The 19,144-nt window shown below is 47.9% G+C and overlaps 32 non-coding genes across 32 annotated transcripts; all 32 read right to left on the bottom strand.

Annotated features, from left to right (window-relative positions):
• Nucleotides 1-297: 297 nt before the first annotated feature.
• Trnar-ccu lies at nt 298-370 on the bottom strand. Its single transcript has one exon. It is a non-coding gene; the product is annotated as a tRNA-Arg (tRNA).
• Nucleotides 371-873: 503 nt separating this feature from the next.
• Nucleotides 874-946, bottom strand: Trnar-ccu. The gene has a single exon. It is a non-coding gene; the product is annotated as a tRNA-Arg (tRNA).
• Nucleotides 947-1,449: 503 nt separating this feature from the next.
• Nucleotides 1,450-1,522, bottom strand: Trnar-ccu. Its single transcript has one exon. It is a non-coding gene; the product is annotated as a tRNA-Arg (tRNA).
• A 503-nt stretch (nt 1,523-2,025) lies between these two features.
• On the bottom strand, nt 2,026-2,098 carry Trnar-ccu. Its single transcript has one exon. It is a non-coding gene; the product is annotated as a tRNA-Arg (tRNA).
• A 503-nt stretch (nt 2,099-2,601) lies between these two features.
• Nucleotides 2,602-2,674, bottom strand: Trnar-ccu. The gene has a single exon. It is a non-coding gene; the product is annotated as a tRNA-Arg (tRNA).
• Nucleotides 2,675-3,177: 503 nt separating this feature from the next.
• Nucleotides 3,178-3,250, bottom strand: Trnar-ccu. Its single transcript has one exon. It is a non-coding gene; the product is annotated as a tRNA-Arg (tRNA).
• A 504-nt stretch (nt 3,251-3,754) lies between these two features.
• Trnar-ccu lies at nt 3,755-3,827 on the bottom strand. The gene has a single exon. It is a non-coding gene; the product is annotated as a tRNA-Arg (tRNA).
• Nucleotides 3,828-4,906: 1,079 nt separating this feature from the next.
• Nucleotides 4,907-4,979, bottom strand: Trnar-ccu. Its single transcript has one exon. It is a non-coding gene; the product is annotated as a tRNA-Arg (tRNA).
• Nucleotides 4,980-5,482: 503 nt separating this feature from the next.
• Trnar-ccu lies at nt 5,483-5,555 on the bottom strand. Its single transcript has one exon. It is a non-coding gene; the product is annotated as a tRNA-Arg (tRNA).
• Nucleotides 5,556-6,058: 503 nt separating this feature from the next.
• Trnar-ccu lies at nt 6,059-6,131 on the bottom strand. The gene has a single exon. It is a non-coding gene; the product is annotated as a tRNA-Arg (tRNA).
• A 503-nt stretch (nt 6,132-6,634) lies between these two features.
• Trnar-ccu lies at nt 6,635-6,707 on the bottom strand. The gene has a single exon. It is a non-coding gene; the product is annotated as a tRNA-Arg (tRNA).
• A 503-nt stretch (nt 6,708-7,210) lies between these two features.
• Nucleotides 7,211-7,283, bottom strand: Trnar-ccu. Its single transcript has one exon. It is a non-coding gene; the product is annotated as a tRNA-Arg (tRNA).
• Nucleotides 7,284-7,786: 503 nt separating this feature from the next.
• On the bottom strand, nt 7,787-7,859 carry Trnar-ccu. Its single transcript has one exon. It is a non-coding gene; the product is annotated as a tRNA-Arg (tRNA).
• A 502-nt stretch (nt 7,860-8,361) lies between these two features.
• Nucleotides 8,362-8,434, bottom strand: Trnar-ccu. Its single transcript has one exon. It is a non-coding gene; the product is annotated as a tRNA-Arg (tRNA).
• Nucleotides 8,435-8,937: 503 nt separating this feature from the next.
• Nucleotides 8,938-9,010, bottom strand: Trnar-ccu. The gene has a single exon. It is a non-coding gene; the product is annotated as a tRNA-Arg (tRNA).
• A 503-nt stretch (nt 9,011-9,513) lies between these two features.
• Nucleotides 9,514-9,587, bottom strand: Trnar-ccu. The gene has a single exon. It is a non-coding gene; the product is annotated as a tRNA-Arg (tRNA).
• Nucleotides 9,588-10,092: 505 nt separating this feature from the next.
• Nucleotides 10,093-10,165, bottom strand: Trnar-ccu. Its single transcript has one exon. It is a non-coding gene; the product is annotated as a tRNA-Arg (tRNA).
• Nucleotides 10,166-10,668: 503 nt separating this feature from the next.
• Nucleotides 10,669-10,741, bottom strand: Trnar-ccu. Its single transcript has one exon. It is a non-coding gene; the product is annotated as a tRNA-Arg (tRNA).
• A 503-nt stretch (nt 10,742-11,244) lies between these two features.
• Trnar-ccu lies at nt 11,245-11,317 on the bottom strand. Its single transcript has one exon. It is a non-coding gene; the product is annotated as a tRNA-Arg (tRNA).
• Nucleotides 11,318-11,821: 504 nt separating this feature from the next.
• Trnar-ccu lies at nt 11,822-11,894 on the bottom strand. Its single transcript has one exon. It is a non-coding gene; the product is annotated as a tRNA-Arg (tRNA).
• A 503-nt stretch (nt 11,895-12,397) lies between these two features.
• Nucleotides 12,398-12,470, bottom strand: Trnar-ccu. Its single transcript has one exon. It is a non-coding gene; the product is annotated as a tRNA-Arg (tRNA).
• Nucleotides 12,471-12,973: 503 nt separating this feature from the next.
• On the bottom strand, nt 12,974-13,045 carry Trnar-ccu. The gene has a single exon. It is a non-coding gene; the product is annotated as a tRNA-Arg (tRNA).
• Nucleotides 13,046-13,548: 503 nt separating this feature from the next.
• On the bottom strand, nt 13,549-13,621 carry Trnar-ccu. The gene has a single exon. It is a non-coding gene; the product is annotated as a tRNA-Arg (tRNA).
• Nucleotides 13,622-14,125: 504 nt separating this feature from the next.
• Trnar-ccu lies at nt 14,126-14,198 on the bottom strand. Its single transcript has one exon. It is a non-coding gene; the product is annotated as a tRNA-Arg (tRNA).
• Nucleotides 14,199-14,701: 503 nt separating this feature from the next.
• Nucleotides 14,702-14,774, bottom strand: Trnar-ccu. The gene has a single exon. It is a non-coding gene; the product is annotated as a tRNA-Arg (tRNA).
• A 503-nt stretch (nt 14,775-15,277) lies between these two features.
• Nucleotides 15,278-15,350, bottom strand: Trnar-ccu. The gene has a single exon. It is a non-coding gene; the product is annotated as a tRNA-Arg (tRNA).
• A 502-nt stretch (nt 15,351-15,852) lies between these two features.
• Nucleotides 15,853-15,925, bottom strand: Trnar-ccu. Its single transcript has one exon. It is a non-coding gene; the product is annotated as a tRNA-Arg (tRNA).
• Nucleotides 15,926-16,428: 503 nt separating this feature from the next.
• On the bottom strand, nt 16,429-16,501 carry Trnar-ccu. Its single transcript has one exon. It is a non-coding gene; the product is annotated as a tRNA-Arg (tRNA).
• Nucleotides 16,502-17,004: 503 nt separating this feature from the next.
• On the bottom strand, nt 17,005-17,077 carry Trnar-ccu. Its single transcript has one exon. It is a non-coding gene; the product is annotated as a tRNA-Arg (tRNA).
• Nucleotides 17,078-17,580: 503 nt separating this feature from the next.
• Nucleotides 17,581-17,653, bottom strand: Trnar-ccu. Its single transcript has one exon. It is a non-coding gene; the product is annotated as a tRNA-Arg (tRNA).
• Nucleotides 17,654-18,152: 499 nt separating this feature from the next.
• Trnar-ccu lies at nt 18,153-18,225 on the bottom strand. The gene has a single exon. It is a non-coding gene; the product is annotated as a tRNA-Arg (tRNA).
• Nucleotides 18,226-18,728: 503 nt separating this feature from the next.
• Nucleotides 18,729-18,801, bottom strand: Trnar-ccu. Its single transcript has one exon. It is a non-coding gene; the product is annotated as a tRNA-Arg (tRNA).
• Nucleotides 18,802-19,144: the final 343 nt, after the last annotated feature.

Here is a 19,144-nt window from a genome sequence, read left to right as displayed (position 1 = left end):
TGAACTGTAAGTCCTGCACACAAGACAGGTAAGTGACTATTCATATGGGTCATACTGTTTACCAACAAGCAATTTCAAAATAGCGTTTCCTTTCACAGCGCCATCACGCTTTGAAACACTTCCGCTGCTAATAGGTCGATTGATAATGGCCGTCGTTTCGTTTTTGGTTGTCAGTAAGTGCGTATTTTCATATCGTCGTCATACCTGTGATACCTGTAAGCACTCAGAAACGCCAGCTTTCTCAACTATTACAGCTGTATGTGGTGAGAGTGATTTTGCCCCAGTGAGTAAAACGTGTACCTCTGGTGGGACTCGAACCCACAATCCCCGGTTTAGGAGACCGATGCCTTATCCATTAGGCCACAGAGGCTGACTGGCGCTAAAGCTGGCGGTGTGCTCGCTCAAATCAACACTTGCCAAGTGTACCCTTCCTGATGCGCTACTCTACGTCTGCAGAGAGTCAGGACGTCGCATGAGCCTTTCCTGTGTGCCTGTACATACTCAGACGTATCGAAGTCCAGGCACCTACTTTCTGCTGGCAATTCTTATACCTGCCGTCTTAGGCTATTCCCTCTCTGAACTGTAAGTCCTGCACACAAGACAGGTAAGTGACTATTCATATGGGTCATACTGTTTACCAACAAGCAATTTCAAAATAGCGTTTCCTTTCACAGCGCCATCACGCTTTGAAACACTTCCGCTGCTAATAGGTCGATTGATAATGGCCGTCGTTTCGTTTTTGGTTGTCAGTAAGTGCGTATTTTCATATCGTCGTCATACCTGTGATACCTGTAAGCACTCAGAAACGCCAGCTTTCTCAACTATTACAGCTGTATGTGGTGAGAGTGATTTTGCCCCAGTGAGTAAAACGTGTACCTCTGGTGGGACTCGAACCCACAATCCCCGGTTTAGGAGACCGATGCCTTATCCATTAGGCCACAGAGGCTGACTGGCGCTAAAGCTGGCGGTGTGCTCGCTCAAATCAACACTTGCCAAGTGTACCCTTCCTGATGCGCTACTCTACGTCTGCAGAGAGTCAGGACGTCGCATGAGCCTTTCCTGTGTGCCTGTACATACTCAGACGTATCGAAGTCCAGGCACCTACTTTCTGCTGGCAATTCTTATACCTGCCGTCTTAGGCTATTCCCTCTCTGAACTGTAAGTCCTGCACACAAGACAGGTAAGTGACTATTCATATGGGTCATACTGTTTACCAACAAGCAATTTCAAAATAGCGTTTCCTTTCACAGCGCCATCACGCTTTGAAACACTTCCGCTGCTAATAGGTCGATTGATAATGGCCGTCGTTTCGTTTTTGGTTGTCAGTAAGTGCGTATTTTCATATCGTCGTCATACCTGTGATACCTGTAAGCACTCAGAAACGCCAGCTTTCTCAACTATTACAGCTGTATGTGGTGAGAGTGATTTTGCCCCAGTGAGTAAAACGTGTACCTCTGGTGGGACTCGAACCCACAATCCCCGGTTTAGGAGACCGATGCCTTATCCATTAGGCCACAGAGGCTGACTGGCGCTAAAGCTGGCGGTGTGCTCGCTCAAATCAACACTTGCCAAGTGTACCCTTCCTGATGCGCTACTCTACGTCTGCAGAGAGTCAGGACGTCGCATGAGCCTTTCCTGTGTGCCTGTACATACTCAGACGTATCGAAGTCCAGGCACCTACTTTCTGCTGGCAATTCTTATACCTGCCGTCTTAGGCTATTCCCTCTCTGAACTGTAAGTCCTGCACACAAGACAGGTAAGTGACTATTCATATGGGTCATACTGTTTACCAACAAGCAATTTCAAAATAGCGTTTCCTTTCACAGCGCCATCACGCTTTGAAACACTTCCGCTGCTAATAGGTCGATTGATAATGGCCGTCGTTTCGTTTTTGGTTGTCAGTAAGTGCGTATTTTCATATCGTCGTCATACCTGTGATACCTGTAAGCACTCAGAAACGCCAGCTTTCTCAACTATTACAGCTGTATGTGGTGAGAGTGATTTTGCCCCAGTGAGTAAAACGTGTACCTCTGGTGGGACTCGAACCCACAATCCCCGGTTTAGGAGACCGATGCCTTATCCATTAGGCCACAGAGGCTGACTGGCGCTAAAGCTGGCGGTGTGCTCGCTCAAATCAACACTTGCCAAGTGTACCCTTCCTGATGCGCTACTCTACGTCTGCAGAGAGTCAGGACGTCGCATGAGCCTTTCCTGTGTGCCTGTACATACTCAGACGTATCGAAGTCCAGGCACCTACTTTCTGCTGGCAATTCTTATACCTGCCGTCTTAGGCTATTCCCTCTCTGAACTGTAAGTCCTGCACACAAGACAGGTAAGTGACTATTCATATGGGTCATACTGTTTACCAACAAGCAATTTCAAAATAGCGTTTCCTTTCACAGCGCCATCACGCTTTGAAACACTTCCGCTGCTAATAGGTCGATTGATAATGGCCGTCGTTTCGTTTTTGGTTGTCAGTAAGTGCGTATTTTCATATCGTCGTCATACCTGTGATACCTGTAAGCACTCAGAAACGCCAGCTTTCTCAACTATTACAGCTGTATGTGGTGAGAGTGATTTTGCCCCAGTGAGTAAAACGTGTACCTCTGGTGGGACTCGAACCCACAATCCCCGGTTTAGGAGACCGATGCCTTATCCATTAGGCCACAGAGGCTGACTGGCGCTAAAGCTGGCGGTGTGCTCGCTCAAATCAACACTTGCCAAGTGTACCCTTCCTGATGCGCTACTCTACGTCTGCAGAGAGTCAGGACGTCGCATGAGCCTTTCCTGTGTGCCTGTACATACTCAGACGTATCGAAGTCCAGGCACCTACTTTCTGCTGGCAATTCTTATACCTGCCGTCTTAGGCTATTCCCTCTCTGAACTGTAAGTCCTGCACACAAGACAGGTAAGTGACTATTCATATGGGTCATACTGTTTACCAACAAGCAATTTCAAAATAGCGTTTCCTTTCACAGCGCCATCACGCTTTGAAACACTTCCGCTGCTAATAGGTCGATTGATAATGGCCGTCGTTTCGTTTTTGGTTGTCAGTAAGTGCGTATTTTCATATCGTCGTCATACCTGTGATACCTGTAAGCACTCAGAAACGCCAGCTTTCTCAACTATTACAGCTGTATGTGGTGAGAGTGATTTTGCCCCAGTGAGTAAAACGTGTACCTCTGGTGGGACTCGAACCCACAATCCCCGGTTTAGGAGACCGATGCCTTATCCATTAGGCCACAGAGGCTGACTGGCGCTAAAGCTGGCGGGTGTGCTCGCTCAAATCAACACTTGCCAAGTGTACCCTTCCTGATGCGCTACTCTACGTCTGCAGAGAGTCAGGACGTCGCATGAGCCTTTCCTGTGTGCCTGTACATACTCAGACGTATCGAAGTCCAGGCACCTACTTTCTGCTGGCAATTCTTATACCTGCCGTCTTAGGCTATTCCCTCTCTGAACTGTAAGTCCTGCACACAAGACAGGTAAGTGACTATTCATATGGGTCATACTGTTTACCAACAAGCAATTTCAAAATAGCGTTTCCTTTCACAGCGCCATCACGCTTTGAAACACTTCCGCTGCTAATAGGTCGATTGATAATGGCCGTCGTTTCGTTTTTGGTTGTCAGTAAGTGCGTATTTTCATATCGTCGTCATACCTGTGATACCTGTAAGCACTCAGAAACGCCAGCTTTCTCAACTATTACAGCTGTATGTGGTGAGAGTGATTTTGCCCCAGTGAGTAAAACGTGTACCTCTGGTGGGACTCGAACCCACAATCCCCGGTTTAGGAGACCGATGCCTTATCCATTAGGCCACAGAGGCTGACTGGCGCTAAAGCTGGCGGTGTGCTCGCTCAAATCAACACTTGCCAAGTGTACCCTTCCTGATGCGCTACTCTACGTCTGCAGAGAGTCAGGACGTCGCATGAGCCTTTCCTGTGTGCCTGTACATACTCAGACGTATCGAAGTCCAGGCACCTACTTTCTGCTGGCAATTCTTATACCTGCCGTCTTAGGCTATTCCCTCTCTGAACTGTAAGTCCTGCACACAAGACAGGTAAGTGACTATTCATATGGGTCATACTGTTTACCAACAAGCAATTTCAAAATAGCGTTTCCTTTCACAGCGCCATCACGCTTTGAAACACTTCCGCTGCTAATAGGTCGATTGATAATGGCCGTCGTTTCGTTTTTGGTTGTCAGTAAGTGCGTATTTTCATATCGTCGTCATACCTGTGATACCTGTAAGCACTCAGAAACGCCAGCTTTCTCAACTATTACAGCTGTATGTGGTGAGAGTGATTTTGCCCCAGTGAGTAAAACGTGTACCTCTGGTGGGACTCGAACCCACAATCCCCGGTTTAGGAGGACCGATGCCTTATCCATTAGGCCACAGAGGCTGACTGGCGCTAAAGCTGGCGGTGTGCTCGCTCAAATCAACACTTGCCAAGTGTACCCTTCCTGATGCGCTACTCTACGTCTGCAGAGAGTCAGGACGTCGCATGAGCCTTTCCTGTGTGCCTGTACATACTCAGACGTATCGAAGTCCAGGCACCTACTTTCTGCTGGCAATTCTTATACCTGCCGTCTTAGGCTATTCCCTCTCTGAACTGTAAGTCCTGCACACAAGACAGGTAAGTGACTATTCATATGGGTCATACTGTTTACCAACAAGCAATTTCAAATAGCGTTTCCTTTCACAGCGCCATCACGCTTTGAAACACTTCCGCTGCTAATAGGTCGATTGATAATGGCCGTCGTTTCGTTTTTGGTTGTCAGTAAGTGCGTATTTTCATATCGTCGTCATACCTGTGATACCTGTAAGCACTCAGAAACGCAGCTTTCTCAACTATTACAGCTGTATGTGGTGAGAGTGATTTTGCCCCAGTGAGTAAAACGGTGTACCTCTGGTGGGACTCGAACCCACAATCCCCGGTTTAGGAGACCGATGCCTTATCCATTAGGCCACAGAGGCTGACTGGCGCTAAAGCTGGCGGTGTGCTCGCTCAAATCAACACTTGCCAAGTGTACCCTTCCTGATGCGCTACTCTACGTCTGCAGAGAGTCAGGACGTCGCATGAGCCTTTCCTGTGTGCCTGTACATACTCAGACGTATCGAAGTCCAGGCACCTACTTTCTGCTGGCAATTCTTATACCTGCCGTCTTAGGCTATTCCCTCTCTGAACTGTAAGTCCTGCACACAAGACAGGTAAGTGACTATTCATATGGGTCATACTGTTTACCAACAAGCAATTTCAAAATAGCGTTTCCTTTCACAGCGCCATCACGCTTTGAAACACTTCCGCTGCTAATAGGTCGATTGATAATGGCCGTCGTTTCGTTTTTGGTTGTCAGTAAGTGCGTATTTTCATATCGTCGTCATACCTGTGATACCTGTAAGCACTCAGAAACGCCAGCTTTCTCAACTATTACAGCTGTATGTGGTGAGAGTGATTTTGCCCCAGTGAGTAAAACGTGTACCTCTGGTGGGACTCGAACCCACAATCCCCGGTTTAGGAGACCGATGCCTTATCCATTAGGCCACAGAGGCTGACTGGCGCTAAAGCTGGCGGTGTGCTCGCTCAAATCAACACTTGCCAAGTGTACCCTTCCTGATGCGCTACTCTACGTCTGCAGAGAGTCAGGACGTCGCATGAGCCTTTCCTGTGTGCCTGTACATACTCAGACGTATCGAAGTCCAGGCACCTACTTTCTGCTGGCAATTCTTATACCTGCCGTCTTAGGCTATTCCCTCTCTGAACTGTAAGTCCTGCACACAAGACAGGTAAGTGACTATTCATATGGGTCATACTGTTTACCAACAAGCAATTTCAAAATAGCGTTTCCTTTCACAGCGCCATCACGCTTTGAAACACTTCCGCTGCTAATAGGTCGATTGATAATGGCCGTCGTTTCGTTTTTGGTTGTCAGTAAGTGCGTATTTTCATATCGTCGTCATACCTGTGATACCTGTAAGCACTCAGAAACGCCAGCTTTCTCAACTATTACAGCTGTATGTGGTGAGAGTGATTTTGCCCCAGTGAGTAAAACGTGTACCTCTGGTGGGACTCGAACCCACAATCCCCGGTTTAGGAGACCGATGCCTTATCCATTAGGCCACAGAGGCTGACTGGCGCTAAAGCTGGCGGTGTGCTCGCTCAAATCAACACTTGCCAAGTGTACCCTTCCTGATGCGCTACTCTACGTCTGCAGAGAGTCAGGACGTCGCATGAGCCTTTCCTGTGTGCCTGTACATACTCAGACGTATCGAAGTCCAGGCACCTACTTTCTGCTGGCAATTCTTATACCTGCCGTCTTAGGCTATTCCCTCTCTGAACTGTAAGTCCTGCACACAAGACAGGTAAGTGACTATTCATATGGGTCATACTGTTTACCAACAAGCAATTTCAAAATAGCGTTTCCTTTCACAGCGCCATCACGCTTTGAAACACTTCCGCTGCTAATAGGTCGATTGATAATGGCCGTCGTTTCGTTTTTGGTTGTCAGTAAGTGCGTATTTTCATATCGTCGTCATACCTGTGATACCTGTAAGCACTCAGAAACGCCAGCTTTCTCAACTATTACAGCTGTATGTGGTGAGAGTGATTTTGCCCCAGTGAGTAAAACGTGTACCTCTGGTGGGACTCGAACCCACAATCCCCGGTTTAGGAGACCGATGCCTTATCCATTAGGCCACAGAGGCTGACTGGCGCTAAAGCTGGCGGTGTGCTCGCTCAAATCAACACTTGCCAAGTGTACCCTTCCTGATGCGCTACTCTACGTCTGCAGAGAGTCAGGACGTCGCATGAGCCTTTCCTGTGTGCCTGTACATACTCAGACGTATCGAAGTCCAGGCACCTACTTTCTGCTGGCAATTCTTATACCTGCCGTCTTAGGCTATTCCCTCTCTGAACTGTAAGTCCTGCACACAAGACAGGTAAGTGACTATTCATATGGGTCATACTGTTTACCAACAAGCAATTTCAAAATAGCGTTTCCTTTCACAGCGCCATCACGCTTTGAAACACTTCCGCTGCTAATAGGTCGATTGATAATGGCCGTCGTTTCGTTTTTGGTTGTCAGTAAGTGCGTATTTTCATATCGTCGTCATACCTGTGATACCTGTAAGCACTCAGAAACGCCAGCTTTCTCAACTATTACAGCTGTATGTGGTGAGAGTGATTTTGCCCCAGTGAGTAAAACGTGTACCTCTGGTGGGACTCGAACCCACAATCCCCGGTTTAGGAGACCGATGCCTTATCCATTAGGCCACAGAGGCTGACTGGCGCTAAAGCTGGCGGTGTGCTCGCTCAAATCAACACTTGCCAAGTGTACCCTTCCTGATGCGCTACTCTACGTCTGCAGAGAGTCAGGACGTCGCATGAGCCTTTCCTGTGTGCCTGTACATACTCAGACGTATCGAAGTCCAGGCACCTACTTTCTGCTGGCAATTCTTATACCTGCCGTCTTAGGCTATTCCCTCTCTGAACTGTAAGTCCTGCACACAAGACAGGTAAGTGACTATTCATATGGGTCATACTGTTTACCAACAAGCAATTTCAAAATAGCGTTTCCTTTCACAGCGCCATCACGCTTTGAAACACTTCCGCTGCTAATAGGTCGATTGATAATGGCCGTCGTTTCGTTTTTGGTTGTCAGTAAGTGCGTATTTTCATATCGTCGTCATACCTGTGATACCTGTAAGCACTCAGAAACGCCAGCTTTCTCAACTATTACAGCTGTATGTGGTGAGAGTGATTTTGCCCCAGTGAGTAAAACGTGTACCTCTGGTGGGACTCGAACCCACAATCCCCGGTTTAGGAGACCGATGCCTTATCCATTAGGCCACAGAGGCTGACTGGCGCTAAAGCTGGCGGTGTGCTCGCTCAAATCAACACTTGCCAAGTGTACCCTTCCTGATGCGCTACTCTACGTCTGCAGAGAGTCAGGACGTCGCATGAGCCTTTCCTGTGTGCCTGTACATACTCAGACGTATCGAAGTCAGGCACCTACTTTCTGCTGGCAATTCTTATACCTGCCGTCTTAGGCTATTCCCTCTCTGAACTGTAAGTCCTGCACACAAGACAGGTAAGTGACTATTCATATGGGTCATACTGTTTACCAACAAGCAATTTCAAAATAGCGTTTCCTTTCACAGCGCCATCACGCTTTGAAACACTTCCGCTGCTAATAGGTCGATTGATAATGGCCGTCGTTTCGTTTTTGGTTGTCAGTAAGTGCGTATTTTCATATCGTCGTCATACCTGTGATACCTGTAAGCACTCAGAAACGCCAGCTTTCTCAACTATTACAGCTGTATGTGGTGAGAGTGATTTTGCCCCAGTGAGTAAAACGTGTACCTCTGGTGGGACTCGAACCCACAATCCCCGGTTTAGGAGACCGATGCCTTATCCATTAGGCCACAGAGGCTGACTGGCGCTAAAGCTGGCGGTGTGCTCGCTCAAATCAACACTTGCCAAGTGTACCCTTCCTGATGCGCTACTCTACGTCTGCAGAGAGTCAGGACGTCGCATGAGCCTTTCCTGTGTGCCTGTACATACTCAGACGTATCGAAGTCCAGGCACCTACTTTCTGCTGGCAATTCTTATACCTGCCGTCTTAGGCTATTCCCTCTCTGAACTGTAAGTCCTGCACACAAGACAGGTAAGTGACTATTCATATGGGTCATACTGTTTACCAACAAGCAATTTCAAAATAGCGTTTCCTTTCACAGCGCCATCACGCTTTGAAACACTTCCGCTGCTAATAGGTCGATTGATAATGGCCGTCGTTTCGTTTTTGGTTGTCAGTAAGTGCGTATTTTCATATCGTCGTCATACCTGTGATACCTGTAAGCACTCAGAAACGCCAGCTTTCTCAACTATTACAGCTGTATGTGGTGAGAGTGATTTTGCCCCAGTGAGTAAAACGTGTACCTCTGGTGGGACTCGAACCCACAATCCCCGGTTTAGGAGACCGATGCCTTATCCATTAGGCCACAGAGGCTGACTGGCGCTAAAGCTGGCGGTGTGCTCGCTCAAATCAACACTTGCCAAGTGTACCCTTCCTGATGCGCTACTCTACGTCTGCAGAGAGTCAGGACGTCGCATGAGCCTTTCCTGTGTGCCTGTACATACTCAGACGTATCGAAGTCCAGGCACCTACTTTCTGCTGGCAATTCTTATACCTGCCGTCTTAGGCTATTCCCTCTCTGAACTGTAAGTCCTGCACACAAGACAGGTAAGTGACTATTCATATGGGTCATACTGTTTACCAACAAGCAATTTCAAAATAGCGTTTCCTTTCACAGCGCCATCACGCTTTGAAACACTTCCGCTGCTAATAGGTCGATTGATAATGGCCGTCGTTTCGTTTTTGGTTGTCAGTAAGTGCGTATTTTCATATCGTCGTCATACCTGTGATACCTGTAAGCACTCAGAAACGCCAGCTTTCTCAACTATTACAGCTGTATGTGGTGAGAGTGATTTTGCCCCAGTGAGTAAAACGTGTACCTCTGGTGGGACTCGAACCCCACAATCCCCGGTTTAGGAGACCGATGCCTTATCCATTAGGCCACAGAGGCTGACTGGCGCTAAAGCTGGCGGTGTGCTCGCTCAAATCAACACTTGCCAAGTGTACCCTTCCTGATGCGCTACTCTACGTCTGCAGAGAGTCAGGACGTCGCATGAGCCTTTCCTGTGTGCCTGTACATTACTCAGACGTATCGAAGTCCAGGCACCTACTTTCTGCTGGCAATTCTTATACCTGCCGTCTTAGGCTATTCCCTCTCTGAACTGTAAGTCCTGCACACAAGACAGGTAAGTGACTATTCATATGGGTCATACTGTTTACCAACAAGCAATTTCAAAATAGCGTTTCCTTTCACAGCGCCATCACGCTTTGAAACACTTCCGCTGCTAATAGGTCGATTGATAATGGCCGTCGTTTTCGTTTTTGGTTGTCAGTAAGTGCGTATTTTCATATCGTCGTCATACCTGTGATACCTGTAAGCACTCAGAAACGCCAGCTTTCTCAACTATTACAGCTGTATGTGGTGAGAGTGATTTTGCCCCAGTGAGTAAAACGTGTACCTCTGGTGGGACTCGAACCCACAATCCCCGGTTTAGGAGACCGATGCCTTATCCATTAGGCCACAGAGGCTGACTGGCGCTAAAGCTGGCGGTGTGCTCGCTCAAATCAACACTTGCCAAGTGTACCCTTCCTGATGCGCTACTCTACGTCTGCAGAGAGTCAGGACGTCGCATGAGCCTTTCCTGTGTGCCTGTACATACTCAGACGTATCGAAGTCCAGGCACCTACTTTCTGCTGGCAATTCTTATACCTGCCGTCTTAGGCTATTCCCTCTCTGAACTGTAAGTCCTGCACACAAGACAGGTAAGTGACTATTCATATGGGTCATACTGTTTACCAACAAGCAATTTCAAAATAGCGTTTCCTTTCACAGCGCCATCACGCTTTGAAACACTTCCGCTGCTAATAGGTCGATTGATAATGGCCGTCGTTTCGTTTTTGGTTGTCAGTAAGTGCGTATTTTCATATCGTCGTCATACCTGTGATACCTGTAAGCACTCAGAAACGCCAGCTTTCTCAACTATTACAGCTGTATGTGGTGAGAGTGATTTTGCCCCAGTGAGTAAAACGTGTACCTCTGGTGGGACTCGAACCCACAATCCCCGGTTTAGGAGACCGATGCCTTATCCATTAGGCCACAGAGGCTGACTGGCGCTAAAGCTGGCGGTGTGCTCGCTCAAATCAACACTTGCCAAGTGTACCCTTCCTGATGCGCTACTCTACGTCTGCAGAGAGTCAGGACGTCGCATGAGCCTTTCCTGTGTGCCTGTACATACTCAGACGTATCGAAGTCCAGGCACCTACTTTCTGCTGGCAATTCTTATACCTGCCGTCTTAGGCTATTCCCTCTCTGAACTGTAAGTCCTGCACACAAGACAGGTAAGTGACTATTCATATGGGTCATACTGTTTACCAACAAGCAATTTCAAAATAGCGTTTCCTTTCACAGCGCCATCACGCTTTGAAACACTTCCGCTGCTAATAGGTCGATTGATAATGGCCGTCGTTTCGTTTTTGGTTGTCAGTAAGTGCGTATTTTCATATCGTCGTCATACCTGTGATACCTGTAAGCACTCAGAAACGCCAGCTTTCTCAACTATTACAGCTGTATGTGGTGAGAGTGATTTTGCCCCAGTGAGTAAAACGTGTACCTCTGGTGGGACTCGAACCCACAATCCCCGGTTTAGGAGACCGATGCCTTATCCATTAGGCCACAGAGGCTGACTGGCGCTAAAGCTGGCGGTGTGCTCGCTCAAATCAACACTTGCCAAGTGTACCCTTCCTGATGCGCTACTCTACGTCTGCAGAGAGTCAGGACGTCGCATGAGCCTTTCCTGTGTGCCCTGTACATACTCAGACGTATCGAAGTCCAGGCACCTACTTTCTGCTGGCAATTCTTATACCTGCCGTCTTAGGCTATTCCCTCTCTGAACTGTAAGTCCTGCACACAAGACAGGTAAGTGACTATTCATATGGGTCATACTGTTTACCAACAAGCAATTTCAAAATAGCGTTTCCTTTCACAGCGCCATCACGCTTTGAAACACTTCCGCTGCTAATAGGTCGATTGATAATGGCCGTCGTTTCGTTTTTGGTTGTCAGTAAGTGCGTATTTTCATATCGTCGTCATACCTGTGATACCTGTAAGCACTCAGAAACGCCAGCTTTCTCAACTATTACAGCTGTATGTGGTGAGAGTGATTTTGCCCCAGTGAGTAAAACGTGTACCTCTGGTGGGACTCGAACCCACAATCCCCGGTTTAGGAGACCGATGCCTTATCCATTAGGCCACAGAGGCTGACTGGCGCTAAAGCTGGCGGTGTGCTCGCTCAAATCAACACTTGCCAAGTGTACCCTTCCTGATGCGCTACTCTACGTCTGCAGAGAGTCAGGACGTCGCATGAGCCTTTCCTGTGTGCCTGTACATACTCAGACGTATCGAAGTCCAGGCACCTACTTTCTGCTGGCAATTCTTATACCTGCCGTCTTAGGCTATTCCCTCTCTGAACTGTAAGTCCTGCACACAAGACAGGTAAGTGACTATTCATATGGGTCATACTGTTTACCAACAAGCAATTTCAAAATAGCGTTTCCTTTCACAGCGCCATCACGCTTTGAAACACTTCCGCTGCTAATAGGTCGATTGATAATGGCCGTCGTTTCGTTTTTGGTTGTCAGTAAGTGCGTATTTTCATATCGTCGTCATACCTGTGATACCTGTAAGCACTCAGAAACGCCAGCTTTCTCAACTATTACAGCTGTATGTGGTGAGAGTGATTTTGCCCCAGTGAGTAAAACGTGTACCTCTGGTGGGACTCGAACCCACAATCCCCGGTTTAGGAGACCGATGCCTTATCCATTAGGCCACAGAGGCTGACTGGCGCTAAAGCTGGCGGTGTGCTCGCTCAAATCAACACTTGCCAAGTGTACCCTTCCTGATGCGCTACTCTACGTCTGCAGAGAGTCAGGACGTCGCATGAGCCTTTCCTGTGTGCCTGTACATACTCAGACGTATCGAAGTCCAGGCACCTACTTTCTGCTGGCAATTCTTATACCTGCCGTCTTAGGCTATTCCCTCTCTGAACTGTAAGTCCTGCACACAAGACAGGTAAGTGACTATTCATATGGGTCATACTGTTTACCAACAAGCAATTTCAAAATAGCGTTTCCTTTCACAGCGCCATCACGCTTTGAAACACTTCCGCTGCTAATAGGTCGATTGATAATGGCCGTCGTTTCGTTTTTGGTTGTCAGTAAGTGCGTATTTTCATATCGTCGTCATACCTGTGATACCTGTAAGCACTCAGAAACGCCAGCTTTCTCAACTATTACAGCTGTATGTGGTGAGAGTGATTTTGCCCCAGTGAGTAAAACGTGTACCTCTGGTGGGACTCGAACCCACAATCCCGGTTTAGGAGACCGATGCCTTATCCATTAGGCCACAGAGGCTGACTGGCGCTAAAGCTGGCGGTGTGCTCGCTCAAATCAACACTTGCCAAGTGTACCCTTCCTGATGCGCTACTCTACGTCTGCAGAGAGTCAGGACGTCGCATGAGCCTTTCCTGTGTGCCTGTACATACTCAGACGTATCGAAGTCCAGGCACCTACTTTCTGCTGGCAATTCTTATACCTGCCGTCTTAGGCTATTCCCTCTCTGAACTGTAAGTCCTGCACACAAGACAGGTAAGTGACTATTCATATGGGTCATACTGTTTACCAACAAGCAATTTCAAAATAGCGTTTCCTTTCACAGCGCCATCACGCTTTGAAACACTTCCGCTGCTAATAGGTCGATTGATAATGGCCGTCGTTTCGTTTTTGGTTGTCAGTAAGTGCGTATTTTCATATCGTCGTCATACCTGTGATACCTGTAAGCACTCAGAAACGCCAGCTTTCTCAACTATTACAGCTGTATGTGGTGAGAGTGATTTTGCCCCAGTGAGTAAAACGTGTACCTCTGGTGGGACTCGAACCCACAATCCCCGGTTTAGGAGACCGATGCCTTATCCATTAGGCCACAGAGGCTGACTGGCGCTAAAGCTGGCGGTGTGCTCGCTCAAATCAACACTTGCCAAGTGTACCCTTCCTGATGCGCTACTCTACGTCTGCAGAGAGTCAGGACGTCGCATGAGCCTTTCCTGTGTGCCTGTACATACTCAGACGTATCGAAGTCCAGGCACCTACTTTCTGCTGGCAATTCTTATACCTGCCGTCTTAGGCTATTCCCTCTCTGAACTGTAAGTCCTGCACACAAGACAGGTAAGTGACTATTCATATGGGTCATACTGTTTACCAACAAGCAATTTCAAAATAGCGTTTCCTTTCACAGCGCCATCACGCTTTGAAACACTTCCGCTGCTAATAGGTCGATTGATAATGGCCGTCGTTTCGTTTTTTGGTTGTCAGTAAGTGCGTATTTTCATATCGTCGTCATACCTGTGATACCTGTAAGCACTCAGAAACGCCAGCTTTCTCAACTATTACAGCTGTATGTGGTGAGAGTGATTTTGCCCCAGTGAGTAAAACGTGTACCTCTGGTGGGACTCGAACCCACAATCCCCGGTTTAGGAGACCGATGCCTTATCCATTAGGCCACAGAGGCTGACTGGCGCTAAAGCTGGCGGTGTGCTCGCTCAAATCAACACTTGCCAAGTGTACCCTTCCTGATGCGCTACTCTACGTCTGCAGAGAGTCAGGACGTCGCATGAGCCTTTCCTGTGTGCCTGTACATACTCAGACGTATCGAAGTCCAGGCACCTACTTTCTGCTGGCAATTCTTATACCTGCCGTCTTAGGCTATTCCCTCTCTGAACTGTAAGTCCTGCACACAAGACAGGTAAGTGACTATTCATATGGGTCATACTGTTTACCAACAAGCAATTTCAAAATAGCGTTTCCTTTCACAGCGCCATCACGCTTTGAAACACTTCCGCTGCTAATAGGTCGATTGATAATGGCCGTCGTTTCGTTTTTGGTTGTCAGTAAGTGCGTATTTTCATATCGTCGTCATACCTGTGATACCTGTAAGCACTCAGAAACGCCAGCTTTCTCAACTATTACAGCTGTATGTGGTGAGAGTGATTTTGCCCCAGTGAGTAAAACGTGTACCTCTGGTGGGACTCGAACCCACAATCCCCGGTTTAGGAGACCGATGCCTTATCCATTAGGCCACAGAGGCTGACTGGCGCTAAAGCTGGCGGTGTGCTCGCTCAAATCAACACTTGCCAAGTGTACCCTTCCTGATGCGCTACTCTACGTCTGCAGAGAGTCAGGACGTCGCATGAGCCTTTCCTGTGTGCCTGTACATACTCAGACGTATCGAAGTCCAGGCACCTACTTTCTGCTGGCAATTCTTATACCTGCCGTCTTAGGCTATTCCCTCTCTGAACTGTAAGTCCTGCACACAAGACAGGTAAGTGACTATTCATATGGGTCATACTGTTTACCAACAAGCAATTTCAAAATAGCGTTTCCTTTCACAGCGCCATCACGCTTTGAAACACTTCCGCTGCTAATAGGTCGATTGATAATGGCCGTCGTTTCGTTTTTGGTTGTCAGTAAGTGCGTATTTTCATATCGTCGTCATACCTGTGATACCTGTAAGCACTCAGAAACGCCAGCTTTCTCAACTATTACAGCTGTATGTGGTGAGAGTGATTTTGCCCCAGTGAGTAAAACGTGTACCTCTGGTGGGACTCGAACCCACAATCCCCGGTTTAGGAGACCGATGCCTTATCCATTAGGCCACAGAGGCTGACTGGCGCTAAAGCTGGCGGTGTGCTCGCTCAAATCAACACTTGCCAAGTGTACCCTTCCTGATGCGCTACTCTACGTCTGCAGAGAGTCAGGACGTCGCATGAGCCTTTCCTGTGTGCCTGTACATACTCAGACGTATCGAAGTCCAGGCACCTACTTTCTGCTGGCAATTCTATACCTGCCGTCTTAGGCTATTCCCTCTCTGAACTGTAAGTCCTGCACACAAGACAGGTAAGTGACTATTCATATGGGTCATACTGTTTACCAACAAGCAATTTCAAAATAGCGTTTCCTTTCACAGCGCCATCACGCTTTGAAACACTTCCGCTGCTAATAGGTCGATTGATAATGGCCGTCGTTTCGTTTTTGGTTGTCAGTAAGTGCGTATTTTCATATCGTCGTCATACCTGTGATACCTGTAAGCACTCAGAAACGCCAGCTTTCTCAACTATTACAGCTGTATGTGGTGAGAGTGATTTTGCCCCAGTGAGTAAAACGTGTACCTCTGGTGGGACTCGAACCCACAATCCCCGGTTTAGGAGACCGATGCCTTATCCATTAGGCCACAGAGGCTGACTGGCGCTAAAGCTGGCGGTGTGCTCGCTCAAATCAACACTTGCCAAGTGTACCCTTCCTGATGCGCTACTCTACGTCTGCAGAGAGTCAGGACGTCGCATGAGCCTTTCCTGTGTGCCTGTACATACTCAGACGTATCGAAGTCCAGGCACCTACTTTCTGCTGGCAATTCTTATACCTGCCGTCTTAGGCTATTCCCTCTCTGAACTGTAAGTCCTGCACACAAGACAGGTAAGTGACTATTCATATGGGTCATACTGTTTACCAACAAGCAATTTCAAAATAGCGTTTCCTTTCACAGCGCCATCACGCTTTGAAACACTTCCGCTGCTAATAGGTCGATTGATAATGGCCGTCGTTTCGTTTTTGGTTGTCAGTAAGTGCGTATTTTCATATCGTCGTCATACCTGTGATACCTGTAAGCACTCAGAAACGCCAGCTTTCTCAACTATTACAGCTGTATGTGGTGAGAGTGATTTTGCCCCAGTGAGTAAAACGTGTACCTCTGGTGGGACTCGAACCCACAATCCCCGGTTTAGGAGACCGATGCCTTATCCATTAGGCCACAGAGGCTGACTGGCGCTAAAGCTGGCGGTGTGCTCGCTCAAATCAACACTTGCCAAGTGTACCCTTCCTGATGCGCTACTCTACGTCTGCAGAGAGTCAGGACGTCGCATGAGCCTTTCCTGTGTGCCTGTACATACTCAGACGTATCGAAGTCCAGGCACCTACTTTCTGCTGGCAATTCTTATACCTGCCGTCTTAGGCTATTCCCTCTCTGAACTGTAAGTCCTGCACACAAGACAGGTAAGTGACTATTCATATGGGTCATACTGTTTACCAACAAGCAATTTCAAAATAGCGTTTCCTTTCACAGCGCCATCACGCTTTGAAACACTTCCGCTGCTAATAGGTCGATTGATAATGGCCGTCGTTTCGTTTTTGGTTGTCAGTAAGTGCGTATTTTCATATCGTCGTCATACCTGTGATACCTGTAAGCACTCAGAAACGCCAGCTTTCTCAACTATTACAGCTGTATGTGGTGAGAGTGATTTTGCCCCAGTGAGTAAAACGTGTACCTCTGGTGGGACTCGAACCCACAATCCCCGGTTTAGGAGACCGATGCCTTATCCATTAGGCCACAGAGGCTGACTGGCGCTAAAGCTGGCGGTGTGCTCGCTCAAATCAACACTTGCCAAGTGTACCCTTCCTGATGCGCTACTCTACGTCTGCAGAGAGTCAGGACGTCGCATGAGCCTTTCCTGTGTGCCTGTACATACTCAGACGTATCGAAGTCCAGGCACCTACTTTCTGCTGGCAATTCTTATACCTGCCGTCTTAGGCTATTCCCTCTCTGAACTGTAAGTCCTGCACACAAGACAGGTAAGTGACTATTCATATGGGTCATACTGTTTACCAACAAGCAATTTCAAAATAGCGTTTCCTTTCACAGCGCCATCACGCTTTGAAACACTTCCGCTGCTAATAGGTCGATTGATAATGGCCGTCGTTTCGTTTTTGGTTGTCAGTAAGTGCGTATTTTCATATCGTCGTCATACCTGTGATACCTGTAAGCACTCAGAAACGCCAGCTTTCTCAACTATTACAGCTGTATGTGGTGAGAGTGATTTTGCCCCAGTGAGTAAAACGTGTACCTCTGGTGGGACTCGAACCCACAATCCCCGGTTTAGGAGACCGATGCCTTATCCATTAGGCCACAGAGGCTGACTGGCGCTAAAGCTGGCGGTGTGCTCGCTCAAATCAACACTTGCCAAGTGTACCCTTCCTGATGCGCTACTCTACGTCTGCAGAGAGTCAGGACGTCGCATGAGCCTTTCCTGTGTGCCTGTACATACTCAGACGTATCGAAGTCCAGGCACCTACTTTCTGCTGGCAATTCTTATACCTGCGTCTTAGGCTATTCCCTCTCTGAACTGTAAGTCCTGCACACAAGACAGGTAAGTGACTATTCATATGGGTCATACTGTTTACCAACAAGCAATTTCAAATAGCGTTTCCTTTCACAGCGCCATCACGCTTTGAAACACTTCCGCTGCTAATAGGTCGATTGATAATGGCCGTCGTTTCGTTTTTGGTTGTCAGTAAGTGCGTATTTTCATATCGTCGTCATACCTGTGATACCTGTAAGCACTCAGAAACGCCAGCTTTCTCACTATTACAGCTGTATGTGGTGAGAGTGATTTTGCCCAGTGAGTAAAACGTGTACCTCTGGTGGGACTCGAACCCACAATCCCCGGTTTAGGAGACCGATGCCTTATCCATTAGGCCACAGAGGCTGACTGGCGCTAAAGCTGGCGGTGTGCTCGCTCAAATCAACACTTGCCAAGTGTACCCTTCCTGATGCGCTACTCTACGTCTGCAGAGAGTCAGGACGTCGCATGAGCCTTTCCTGTGTGCCTGTACATACTCAGACGTATCGAAGTCCAGGCACCTACTTTCTGCTGGCAATTCTTATACCTGCCGTCTTAGGCTATTCCCTCTCTGAACTGTAAGTCCTGCACACAAGACAGGTAAGTGACTATTCATATGGGTCATACTGTTTACCAACAAGCAATTTCAAAATAGCGTTTCCTTTCACAGCGCCATCACGCTTTGAAACACTTCCGCTGCTAATAGGTCGATTGATAATGGCCGTCGTTTCGTTTTTGGTTGTCAGTAAGTGCGTATTTTCATATCGTCGTCATACCTGTGATACCTGTAAGCACTCAGAAACGCCAGCTTTCTCAACTATTACAGCTGTATGTGGTGAGAGTGATTTTGCCCCAGTGAGTAAAACGTGTACCTCTGGTGGGACTCGAACCCACAATCCCCGGTTTAGGAGACCGATGCCTTATCCATTAGGCCACAGAGGCTGACTGGCGCTAAAGCTGGCGGTGTGCTCGCTCAAATCAACACTTGCCAAGTGTACCCTTCCTGATGCGCTACTCTACGTCTGCAGAGAGTCAGGACGTCGCATGAGCCTTTCCTGTGTGCCTGTACATACTCAGACGTATCGAAGTCCAGGCACCTACTTTCTGCTGGCAATTCTTATACCTGCCGTCTTAGGCTATTCCCTCTCTGAACTGTAAGTCCTGCACACAAGACAGGTAAGTGACTATTCATATGGGGTCATACTGTTTACCAACAAGCAATTTCAAAATAGCGTTTCCTTTCACAGCGCCATCACGCTTTGAAACACTTCCGCTGCTAATAGGT

This window comes from Schistocerca piceifrons, unplaced genomic scaffold (assembly GCF_021461385.2).
Source record: "Schistocerca piceifrons isolate TAMUIC-IGC-003096 unplaced genomic scaffold, iqSchPice1.1 HiC_scaffold_70, whole genome shotgun sequence".
In the NCBI taxonomy this organism is placed as follows: Eukaryota; Metazoa; Arthropoda; class Insecta; order Orthoptera; family Acrididae; genus Schistocerca; species Schistocerca piceifrons.
This window is presented reverse-complemented; position numbering and strand designations above follow the sequence as displayed.